Genomic DNA, 12,752 nt, shown 5'->3' on the forward strand with positions numbered 1-12,752 from the left:
TCACTTGATCAATACTATCTTTCGCCATGGCCTGCAGTCCGACGCACTGGCCGACAATGCGTCAGACATAGGAGAGACAATATCTGCTGCGAAAGCACTCGTGAAACATCTCAAACAATCTGGCCTTGTTGCGCAATTATCGAAGACAGTGCTACAGATGGGAGACACGCGATTCAGCACCGTTTATCTCACACTGAAATCAGTGCAGGACATCTACCACGAACTATGGGAGAAGCTGGAGACGCGCGGTGAGCTTCAGCGCATCAAAAACATCGCTCCAGACTTATTGGACTTTCTGGTCAACTTTTTGGAGCCTTTTTATAATGCCCAGAGAGAGCTGGAAGGCGACAAATACCCAACTATCAACCTGGTCTGCCTCTGGGTTGAGAGGCTGAAGAATCACTGCGAGCCCTCTCCCATCGACTCTCCTCAGCAAGCCTTTGTGCGCCAGAGACATGCTGAATTCATACGACAAAAAATCTAAGTGGACATGCTGCACAAAGTTGCTCTTTTTCTGTGGCCAAAGTTCAGCAAGTTGAGGATGATGTCTGTCGCGGAAATATCCGAAGTACACGTCTATGCTCGCACCCTACTCTTGCCTCTGGAGGATGGTGCTGCAGGTGCTGCAGCAGCTGAGAGCACTGGCCTCACACCACCAGTAGCCAGGCCCAGGAGAGACGCTGTCTTTGCCGAGTGGGAGAATCAAGATGACGACATTGATCAAGATGACGATGAAGTTGCCAAATATAATTCTCAAAGGCATGTCATGGAGGACGACAGGGACCTATTGAAGTGGTGGAAGCTCAATGGGTTGGTATACCCAAAACTAGCCAGGCTGGCACGGTCCGTCCTCTGCATTCCAGCGAGCAGCAGCAGCAGTGAGCGCGTCTTCAGCGCAGCCGGACGGACCATTGAGCAGAGAAGGACGGCTCGAAAACCTGCCACTGTCGACGCGATCCTGTTCTTACATAACAGCATGTAGAACCTTGTAAGTAAGCTATATCTTTATAATGAATGTATGCTACTATTATTTGTTACGTTATAGCAGGCAGCATATTTGGCCTAATTAATTTCCCTTCATCTATCCTCATACAGGCAGGAGGCTACAATCAACAGGCAGGACGTAAACCTGGGGTGGACATGCTCAGTTTAATAAGCCCCGTTTTTATTTAATCCAATAATTACTTTGTTAATTCTCTATATTATTTTTTTTGTCTTGAGTGTGTTGGCTTAACCACTGATGCCTAGCCCGCCCCAATCTTGATTCTTCGATACTCGAGTTTTTTTGCGCAAGGCTACTCTATGCCTATTTTAAATATGAGTAGGCCTATTGTTTTGTCAAATTGTTCTATTTTATACTTTGCTAATTTATTGTTATTTCGTGTTAATTTTGTAGCTTGGCTATGTTGTAGGCCTACGTCGTAGTGAAAATATGGACATTAATCACGTTTGCACTGTGTTTTATAGCCCATAGACATATTTAAATATAGGCTACTTATTTATTTTACTTACAAATATTCTGAAACTTTCTGTAGTCCTACTGTATTAGAGTAATAGGCCAACTTAGGCCACCCAAAATAGTTGATTTTTTGTGTTTATCATCGTGGTTATTTTCTGTGTTTATCATCATTGTAAGTCTCTTCATTTGGATGTACGCTACGATCCAATTACGAATAAACACACATTTAGGCTACAGGTGTTGTCCTTGTTGCATTGTTCATCTGGATAATTGTTAACCAATTTCTGTGATTCACTTCAAGCAACTCAAAATTGTTGTTGACAGCGTCAGCTATAACCGCCCACATATTAAGAAATGGTCGGGTTTAAATCGGTCGCGGGCTCATCATTACAGTTAATGTACCGGGCCGGGCCGGGCTCGAATGAGCACGGGCTCGGATAGGGTCGGGTTTGATTTTTCGGCCCGATCTAAGCTCTAGTGTGAGCATGAGAAGACGCAAACTACTGCGATTGAACTCACGTGAACGAATGGCAGGAATGACAACTTTTATAATTAACTTGGAAATAAGTCTGACATCAACAGTTCTAATTTATTGGAGTTATATCCAGCAAGAACATTAACCTTTGATATCTTTGGTTGAAAGAACACTAAATAACCATAAAGTGGAATTACTGTGTTCAGACAATCTGCAAACTGATAAAAAATGCATTAACATAAAAATGACCTATCTTCTGTTGGAATCCCAAGTACAGCCAAATGGGGGCACCGCTGACCGGTAATCACAACCTAGGACCCTGGGAACGTAGGGCCCTTGGAACGTAAGGCCCTGGGAACAGTCCTTTCCATTTGGACAAGAGAAAAATATTTTTTTTCTGCATGCTGCAGCACTGCAGGATTAAATTGACAAACTGTAACTTTGTCAAAGAAACAAAATATGGTGTAAGGGTTTTGTGGTGTGCAGGGATGCAGTCATTCTAAAAGGTTTGCAGGGGGGAACCTGCTTCTTGTACCACTACCCGCCTTGTCTTCATGTTTACCCATGCATACCAAGATGAGGGAGCCAAATCTCCAGTGTCTTCTGCTGGCCTAGATAGGATTACAATCAGAGAGAGAGAGAGAGAGAGAGAGAGAGAGAGAGAGAGAGAAAAAAAACAGAATGAGTAAATGTTACTCCCCACACTGCACTCTCAGAGATCTGGAAAGAGAGAGGGAGAGAGACCTAAAACAGTACGTTCTGGCTGTACATTCATCATCTGCATCGGCCTCTGAATACATGGTCATCTGTAACTGTCCAAATAAGAGCCACTGAAGATTTGGGTGCAGCTGTGAAAGTCTTTAATAGGTGTTTGGGTGCTCTGTCCCGGGCGACACCCAAACTATGTTGGGCAGCACAGATTAGGAAGCCGCAGTGAGAGGCAGTTTTCAGTCAGGCCAGGCATGCATCAATAGATAATGATGTACACTCCAACCTGGAGTGTCTTGACCCACAGTACAGCTACCGGTAAGGACCCTTTGAATATTAAAGAGGGATGGCACATAAATGATAAAAAAAATGCATGAACAAAAGAAACTCAGAAACCTTACGCTTCCCTTAAGAGAATACTTGGATGTTTTCAGGTTAATACTATAGAGTTGGGTCCAAAGAGGCAATTGACCTGGAGCATGAGTCACGCATAAGTTGTTCAAACAAAGTACTGCATGTCAAATATGTAGGCAGATGGCTGGTGTAGGTTTAAAAGGAGAAGGAAGCAAACATTGTCCACATCCGGCTTGAAAAGCAGAGGTATAATTGGGAATTTTCATGTGGCCCCTATGTATCATTTGCTTTGTGTGATATATCTGTGCCCTAAAATAGCATAATGTATTAGACCTTGTTTCGATAATTCTATGTGGAGTTGGTTGTGTTTCCATATGGTTTAGTTGCTTTGCCTATGATCCAGAACATGCATGGCCTATGCATGAAATTCAAGAGCATTAACAGACACATCTGTCTTTTCGGAGGCAACAACATCCTAATATGGATAACTCCACATGTGTTGAAACAAGGTACAACATATTGTGTGTATTGTCACACAGATACGCTTGCATGTGGGAGATTGAAATGGAGTGTGTCTCACGCAATATTTCCACATTACCAGGAATTGGCTGTGTACTGGAGGCAGTAATTGTATTTCCTCCATCCAAGGAGTAAAAAATGGTTTCTCAGAAACCTAAAGAAATTGCTTCCATCTGTCACAATTTCCAGAGAACTGTGACACAGATACAGCGATTTCCCCCCCTTCAGAGATTTCCCCGATGCATTTGTTATAAGGATTCACCTCACTGTGGAGTCCCCAATTTTAACATATTACGCTGAAACACACTAATGGAAGCGTTTTGCTTTAGCTAACACCTAAAAACATCTGGAGAAAATTGAAGAAGGCTAGCCTAGGAATATGTGTGTGGGGGGGGGTGGGGGTAAATAGATGACACCTCCTTCTTTTGAATGACGGGGATACAATTGTAATAACGATGAAGAAAGTTGAATTACGAACCTTGCAGCCTAAGCGAAGAAGCATTTCACATACCTGCTCCTGTAGGTATGTGAGGGGCTTGCCTAGAGGTGTTGCTGCATTGTCGAGACAGAGACAAGCGAGAGATTGTTGTTTTTATAATTGCCATTTCACTATTTTCCCCAAATTCATGCGCTGAATAGTGACCTGGTTGTGCATGCGTGGTTGCGTGTGTCTGTTGGGTTATCTGGATTATATAGGATGTAGCAAGCAAGTGATAACCAGTGATAACCAGATAAGACAGTGAAAACCGTGAGCTGCTAACCATCATGGGAGAGAAGGTAATGCAGGCGCATTAAACGGAGACGGGGAGAGATGATGCGTCATACGAGAAAGACGCAGAGGAATTTTCCTTGCGAGAAGCCCCGACCAAACCGGCTGGGCAGTGTAAAAAGCAAGAAGAATGTTGGGAGGCGGTACCGAAGTGGGAATTTAACCCTTTGTGCACCGCATGAGGTGCTTTTTTTTCCATTTCAACTTGAATATTGTTTGGGACATTTCAGTCCTCATTTGACATTGGTGGGGACACGACCCCTGGTCCCCATGCAAATCTACGCCCTTGCAAGGAAGGTTTTTTATACTGATCCAGGTGAAAAAATGTGTCCCTTGACACGCACCTTGGATTTTCCTGTTTAAAATTGAGCCGGCAAGTGGTTTGTCGTTGCAACCCTGTCTCGTCAAAATTACGTTCCCAGAGAACTATTCGGCATTCTCAATTACGTTTGTCATAAAACGTATTTTGTCCGCGATTACGTTTTATTGAACGTATTGCAAATACGTTCGTCCTCAGCCTATTTTTTGCCATTTATTAACCTCTAGGATTATGTTTGGTTGAAACGTATCCCAGATAGGTTAAATGTCAACGTATAGCACATTATTGTCATTAAGGCATATCTTCCTTTCAGGGAACGTTTCATTTAACGTATTTTGTCTGAAAAATGTATCTTGGCCGTGAATACGTTTTATTGAACATATCGCAAATACGTTCGTTGTCAACCTATTTTTTGCCATTAATTTACCTCTAGGATTATGTTTGGTTGAAACGTATCCCAAATATGTTAATTGTCAACGTATAGCACATTATTGTCATTAAGGCATATTTCCCTTTCGGGAAACGTTTCATTTAACGTTATTTTGTCCCTGATTACGTCTTATTGAACATATTGCAAATAGGTTCGTTCTCAACATTATTTCAACGTTATTTATTTAAGCTACCTCTTGGATTACATAGGCGACATTTAATTGAAACGTATCCTTAATAGGCTACGTTAAATTTCGATCACACATTATTGTCAGCATATAGGCATAGGCCTACCTCTCGGGGAAGCGTACGTTTGATTGTAATGTTAATAGTCCAACGTTATATCAACATGTCACAAGAGGAGAAATTAGCTGCTGACGGGGTAACTGTAGGAGCGGGGGTTGCTTTGTTGATTTCTTTATCTAGGGCTATAGCTGTGGTCAAAGCGGGAAGTGTGCGTTGTCTGGGCGGCTGCCTGAACTGAGCTGCAGGAAATTATGTTCACATGTTTCTTCATTCATTCATGAAGGCTATACCGGTGAACGGTGACGTCAGACTCACGCCCACCTACAAACCAATCAATGTCCAGTATCAGCCTGTCCTCTCGGAAAATACGACCACGTAGGTGGTTTGTTCCGCCACAGATTACGACCCATTGGAATTTATCCAAAACGAGCGAACGAGGCCCTCTACATGTGCGGGCAACCCTTTCTCATCAAAATTACGTTCCCAGAGAACTATTCGGCATTCTCAATTACGTTTGTCTAAAAAACGTATTTTGTCTGTGATTACGTTTTATTGAACATATTGTAATGACCTCGCCGGTGACATAACGATGTCGAGTCATTAGTAATTGAAGGAACTTTTAATGGACCAAAACCAGGTCACTGAAACCCGTAACCAACGGCAGAAATCCCACCCAAAACAAACCCCGGTTACCCCGGCAACCCCCAACACGGTCTCACTCACGTGCAGGCCCCCACCCTCGTGTTCTTCCAAGGCCCTCCCCCAGCTGACCTAATGATTCGCCCCCACACTGATTGACAAGAAGAACATTACAATACATGCACACAGAACAACTGGCATAACGGACAATGAAATACAATGCAACACATAACACACAAACTATTTAACTGTCCCAGGGTCGCTACAATATCGTCAATACGAATTCGTTCTCAGCCTATTTTTGCCATTTATTTACCGTGTTACTATGGCAGAATAAAGAATAAATTCATGCATTATCATTCAACTTGAACATGTGTTTTTACAGTATAGAGTGGTGGAGAGGGATGACGTATGTTGGCAAACCCGGAAGTGAACGTCGCCCTAGGTTCCCTTGACAAAAAGCCAACGGGTTTTCCATTGGATTTTGGATTATTGCAAAAAAATCCTCAACTCCTCAAAAACGGAGAATAAATAAATAAATAAAAATAACCGTGCTCCAAAGAAGGAAGTGTAAACCAATGCATTCTGAATGGGAGTGTTTCTCCGATTTCTCCATGCTACACAACGAAATGTAAACCCATGCAAATAAAGACTTCATGGTCATAATAATTTAAATACCATTAATCTACTACTGAGTGTGTAGGGAGGTATTCTATTTTTTTCAACGGGGCTGAATCCAGTCACTTGACCGTCATGGTTGCTATGGTGGTTGCTATCGACCGCCCCCTCTAATACTCGTGGCTCTAAAAACCACGCGCAAAGGAGCTGCCGTCAATTGGGTTGTTTTTGTCGTAAACTAGGGTCCGATGGTTGAAAAATAGACAGATATTCCAAGGTATCCAAGGCAGCTTGGATGTGTTTATTTTCTGCAGTTTAGACTTCTCCTATAACTAATTTTTGAAAGCAAAACACCAAGCTCATTGATTTAACGAGGGAGGGTTATTTGAAACAATTTATTCAATAAATATTTGTGAGAGGTCATTCCTTCTCCTGATTTTACTTCCTATTTATGTCTAGGATAAACCCCTACTGTCCACAAGCATCCCCCCCCTCCCCATATGGATTTGGAGAATTGTTGCCACGTCCCAGTGGTGGAGGTATCATATATATATGAAAGAGGGCATTCAATTATAGCCTACTACAATGATCAATTAGGAGGCCGAAGCCCTAAAGGAAGTGATGCAATAGGTGACTGAGTCGACAACATTTAAGTAAGCTGTATAGGGTCTCTTATATATCAAAGGGGGTCTCAAAGGACGCATACACTTCAACCTGTGGCTCCAGCACTACAGGAAATGACTCAGCAAGTGCTCCATCTCGTTGCAACTCACCCAGCGGCTCGCTTGCTAGATTTTGGCCTGAAGTTCTTCCCAGACCTACACCCTAGCCATCCAACATGCATGTCTGAGAATCAGGCCTCTCTTTAATAATGACAAAAAGTTATGAGAGAAACAGACATTAACTTTTTGTTATCTCATAAGCGGCGTGGTGCCGGCTCCTTTTGACCTTTTGACCCCCGACTTCAAAAACGTGGCCACAGGCCAGCTGTGTCTACACAGCTTTAGCCACAAATGTACACCTCGATCCCACAAAAAATGGGGACTAGAAACTAACCTCTGTCTTATGTACATTTACTGTACTGTTGGAGGTCACGCCCCTTTGCCGACCTTTTCGAGATAGCTAGGGATGCTAAAATGTTTACACACATTTCCCTGGGCCCTATGAACGACATATCCAAGATTTGGAGTTCTAGCCCTTAGAGAATTTTTTTTTTCCCAAATGGAATGTCATTTGGACAAAGCCCCTCAGAAGTGTAGCCTGCAAGATCTAATGGTTCAGAATGTGGTGGAAAAACTGTTTTTGTGATAGGAAGGTCCTACCGCCCTGAAATTTGAATACCTTATTCTAGGGTCTAACTGGGACCTCCGCACCGAAACTTGGCCCGGTCGGACCCCGAGGGCAGGAAGGGGGGGCCCTTCCTGCCCGAAACTTGGCCCGGTCGGACCCCGAGGGCAGGCTCCGACCGGGCCAAGTTTCGGTGTGGAGGTCCCAGTTAGGCCCTAGAATAAGGTATTCAAATTTCAGGGCAGTAGGACCTTCCTATCTCAAAAACTGTTTTTCCACCACATTCTGAACCATTAGGTCTTGCAGGCTACACTTCTGAGGGGCTTTGTCCAAATGACACTCCATTTTGGAAAACTTTTTTTCTCTAAGGGCTAGAACACCAAATCTCGGATATGTCGTTCACAGGGCCCCGGGAAATGTGTGTAAACATTTTAGCATCCCTAGCTATCTCGAAAAGGTCGGCAAAGGGGCGTGACCTCCAACAGTACAGTAAATGTACATAAGACAGAGGTTAGTTTCTAGTCCCCATTTTTTGTGAGATGGAGGTGTACATTTGTGGCTAAAGCTGTGTAGACACAGCTGGCCTGTGGCCACGTTTTTGAAGTCAGGGGTCAAAAGGTCAAAAGGAGCCGGCACCACGCCGCTTATGAGATAACAAAAAGTGAATGTCTATTTCTCTCATAACTTTTTGTCATTATTAAAGAGAGGCCTGATTCTCAGATATGCATGTTGGATGGCTAGGGTGTAGGTCTGGGAAGAACTTCAGGCCATAATCTTGCAAGCGAGCCGCTGGGTGAGTTGCAACGAGATGGAGCACTTGCTGAGTCATTTCCTGTAGTGCTGGAGCCACAGGTTGAAGTGTATGCGTCCTTTGAGACCCCCTTTGATATATAAGAGACCCTATACAGCTTACTTAAATGTTGTCGACTCAGTCACCTATTGCATCACTTCCTTTAGGGCTTCGGCCTCCTAATTGATCATTGTAGTAGGCTATAATTGAATGCCCTCTTTCATATATATATGATACCTCCACCACTGGGACGTGGCAACAATTCTCCAAATCCATATGGGGAGGGGGGGGGATGCTTGTGGACAGTAGGGGTTTACCCTAGACATAAATAGGAAGTAAAATCAGGAGAAGGAATGACCTCTCACAAATATTTATTGAATAAATTGTTTCAAATAACCCTCCCTCGTTAAATCAATGAGCTTGGTGTTTTGCTTTCAAAAATTAGTTATAGGAGAAGTCTAAACTGCAGAAAATAAACACATCCAAGCTGCCTTGGATACCTTGGAATATCTGTCTATTTTTCAACCATCGGACCCTAGTTTACGACAAAAACAACCCAATTGACGGCAGCTCCTTTGCCGCGTGGTTTTTAGAGCCACGAGTATTAGAGGGGGCGGTCGATAGCAACCACCATAGCAACCATGACGGTCAAGTGACTGGATTCAGCCCCGTTGAAAAAAATAGAATACCTCCCCACACACTCAGTTGGTAGATTAATGATATTTAAATTATTAAGTCTTTATTTGCATGGGTTTACATTTTGTTGTGTAGCATGGAGAAATCGGAGAAACACTCCCATTCAGAATGCATTGGTTTACACTTCCTTCTTTGGAGCACGGTTATTTTTATTTATTTATTTATTTTCCGTTTTTGAGGAGTTGAGGATTTTTCTGCAATAATCCAAAATCCAATGGAAAACCCATTGGCTTTTTGTCAAGGGAACCGAGGGCGACGCTCACTTCCGGGTTTGCCAACATACGTCATCCCTCTCCACCACTCTATACTGTAAAAACACATGTTCAAGTTGAATGATAATGCATGAATTTATTCTTTATTCTGCCATAGTAACACGGTAAATAAATGGCAAAAATAGGCTGAGAACGAATTCGTATTGACGATATTGTAGCGACCCTGGGACAGTTAAATAGTTTGTGTGTTATGTGTTGCATTGTATTTCGTTGTCCGTTATGCCAGTTGTTCTGTGTGCATGTATTGTAATGTTCTTCTTGTCAATCAGTGTGGGGGCGAATCATTAGGTCAGCTGGGGGAGGGCCTTGGAAGAACACGAGGGTGGAGGCCTGCACGTGAGTGAGACCTGTTGGGGGTTGCCGGGGTAACCGGGGTTTGTTTTGGGTGGGATTTCTGCCGTTGGTTACGGGTTTCAGTGACCTGGTTTTGGTCCATTAAAAGTTCCTTCAATTACTAATGACTCGACATCGTTATGTCACCGGCGAGGTCATTACAATATGTTCAATAAAACGTAATCACGGACAAAATACGTTTTTTAGACAAACGTAATTGAGAATGCCGAATAGATCTCTGGGAACGTAATTTTGATGAGAAAGGGTTGCCCGCACATGTAGAGGGCCTCGTTCGCTCGTTTTGGATAAATTCCAATGGGTCGTAATCTGTGGCGGAACAAACCACCTACGTGGTCGTATTTTCCGAGAGGACAGGCTGATACTGGACATTGATTGGTTTGTAGGTGGGCGTGAGTCTGACGTCACCGTTCACCGGTATAGCCTTCATGAATGAATGAAGAAACATGTGAACATAATTTCCTGCAGCTCAGTTCAGGCAGCCGCCCAGACAACGCACACTTCCCGCTTTGACCACAGCTATAGCCCTAGATAAAGAAATCAACAAAGCAACCCCCGCTCCTACAGTTACCCCGTCAGCAGCTAATTTCTCCTCTTGTGGCATGTTGATATAACGTTGGACTATTAACATTACAATCAAACGTACGCTTCCCCGAGAGGTAGGCCTATGCCTATATGCTGACAATAATGTGTGATCGAAATTTAACGTAGCCTATTAAGGATACGTTTCAATTAAATGTCGCCTATGTAATCCAAGAGGTAGCTTAAATAAATAACGTTGAAATAATGTTGAGAACGAACCTATTTGCAATATGTTCAATAAGACGTAATCAGGGACAAAATAACGTTAAATGAAACGTTTCCCGAAAGGGAAATATGCCTTAATGACAATAATGTGCTATACGTTGACATTTAACATATTTGGGATACGTTTCAACCAAAGATAATCCTAGAGGTAAATTAATGGCAAAAAATAGGTTGACAACGAACGTATTTGCGATATGTTCAATAAAACGTATTCAAGGCCAAGATACGTTTTTCAGACAAAATACGTTAAATGAAACGTTCCCTGAAAGGAAGATATGCCTTAATGACAATAATGTGCTATACGTTGACATTTAACCTATCTGGGATACGTTTCAACCAAACATAATCCTAGAGGTTAATAAATGGCAAAAAATAGGCTGATTTGCAATACGTTCAATAAAACGTAATCGCGGACAAAATATGTTTTATGACAAACGTAATTGAGAATGCCGAATAGTTCTCTGGGAACGTAATTTTGACGAGACAGGGTTGGTCCCTCTACCTTATTAAATCCTTTTCAATTATGAAATCCACCAGCTGACACCCGAGTTCCTCGGTACAAATATTTCCATCTAACAAACAAATGCCACAGCTTATCATTTGTAAAGCCTTGTGATATCACCTCAATTAAGCACTGACTTTTTTTTACTTTTCACGCCGATCTGCCAGAAGGGAGCGTGACTTTTAACCTGACGATCACAAAATGTTGTATAACTTCTCATTGATTTGCGGTAGAACACAAAAACATCCTGAATGATCCTGGTTTGTTAAGGGTTCATGATGATTGCTTGGTGACCTCCCCCATTCCTGCAAACCTCCTGTTCTTCAAAGTCTCTTACGGGGGCCTTTGTGGGGTGTCAGACTCAACCAATTGACTCCCTCCAAGCCAGGCCCCTTTCAATAGAGCTGATTCCTTGGTAGAGGTCTGTGCTCTACTCAACACATTTTGTAGTATTGATGAAGGAAATTATATCGCCCGGGGGGGGGGGGGGGGGGGGATGTGATAACACAACAGCAGATCAATGGCATCTTTTGTGGGGGTCATCGCGGTTATGCTCAAATTTGATAGCTTAGTGACAGCGAGGGAATGCTCCCATCTCTGCCACCTTCTTGATTGTGATATCCACATTAAAGTCCGCCCACCCCACCCCCAGCACAGCATCCACACACCCTTTTGTCTCCTTCCTTTACGGATCAATACAGCAAGGTTGAAATGCTGGTCTGCACAGCAAGAGGGAGGGAAGGAGGGAGGCATGAAGGTAGCTACAGAGTGAAGGAAGGAGAGAGGGAGGGACGGACGGACGGAGGAATGGAGTTGTCTATCAAGAGATGACGGGGGGCCCGTGAAGCATGGACTCCCACCGCGAGACACATGGGACATCCGGTGGGAGTATGTGTATGTGTAACACTAACACAGTCATGTAACATTCATGCATTTTTTAACACATATCCGTGATTATAACCTTGAGTCTCTCAAAACACGAAAAAAGACCAACAAATTCTTCAAAACACCCATTAGTAGTCAGCAGCATTATTTTATTTTTTGTCAACCCAGGGTGCATGCGCGCACAAAAACACTCACAAACACACACACACACACAAACAAAAATACACACACACACGCACACCATCCCTAGCCTGAGAGCCTGATCAGGATTTACTGAAATTAGTTTCCTGTTTTATTTCTGCGTCAGCCGAGAATAGATGGTGTGGGGGGGGGGGGGTTGGTCTTTGAGCTGATCTACGTCTGTTTCAGAAGAGATCCGGGTACTTGACAGCCATGTTATCTGTCACATTGCCATAACAACAGCAGCACAAACAGGTGGCAGATGGCGTTTCCCAGTTTTTTTTTCTGTTTTTTTATTGACGCCATTGGAGTGTCAGCGACAGCTAGGGCCCCCGCGCTCCTCACACTGACACGCTCGCACGCTAATGGCGACGTACGCCGGAGCCAGGGTATGTAAATGGGTGACACTTATAGACAGGAGGGTCGAACGGTACGTGTCTGATGTGT

Source organism: Gadus chalcogrammus, chromosome 12 (genome assembly GCF_026213295.1).
Source record: "Gadus chalcogrammus isolate NIFS_2021 chromosome 12, NIFS_Gcha_1.0, whole genome shotgun sequence".
NCBI lineage: Eukaryota > Metazoa > Chordata > Actinopteri > Gadiformes > Gadidae > Gadus > Gadus chalcogrammus.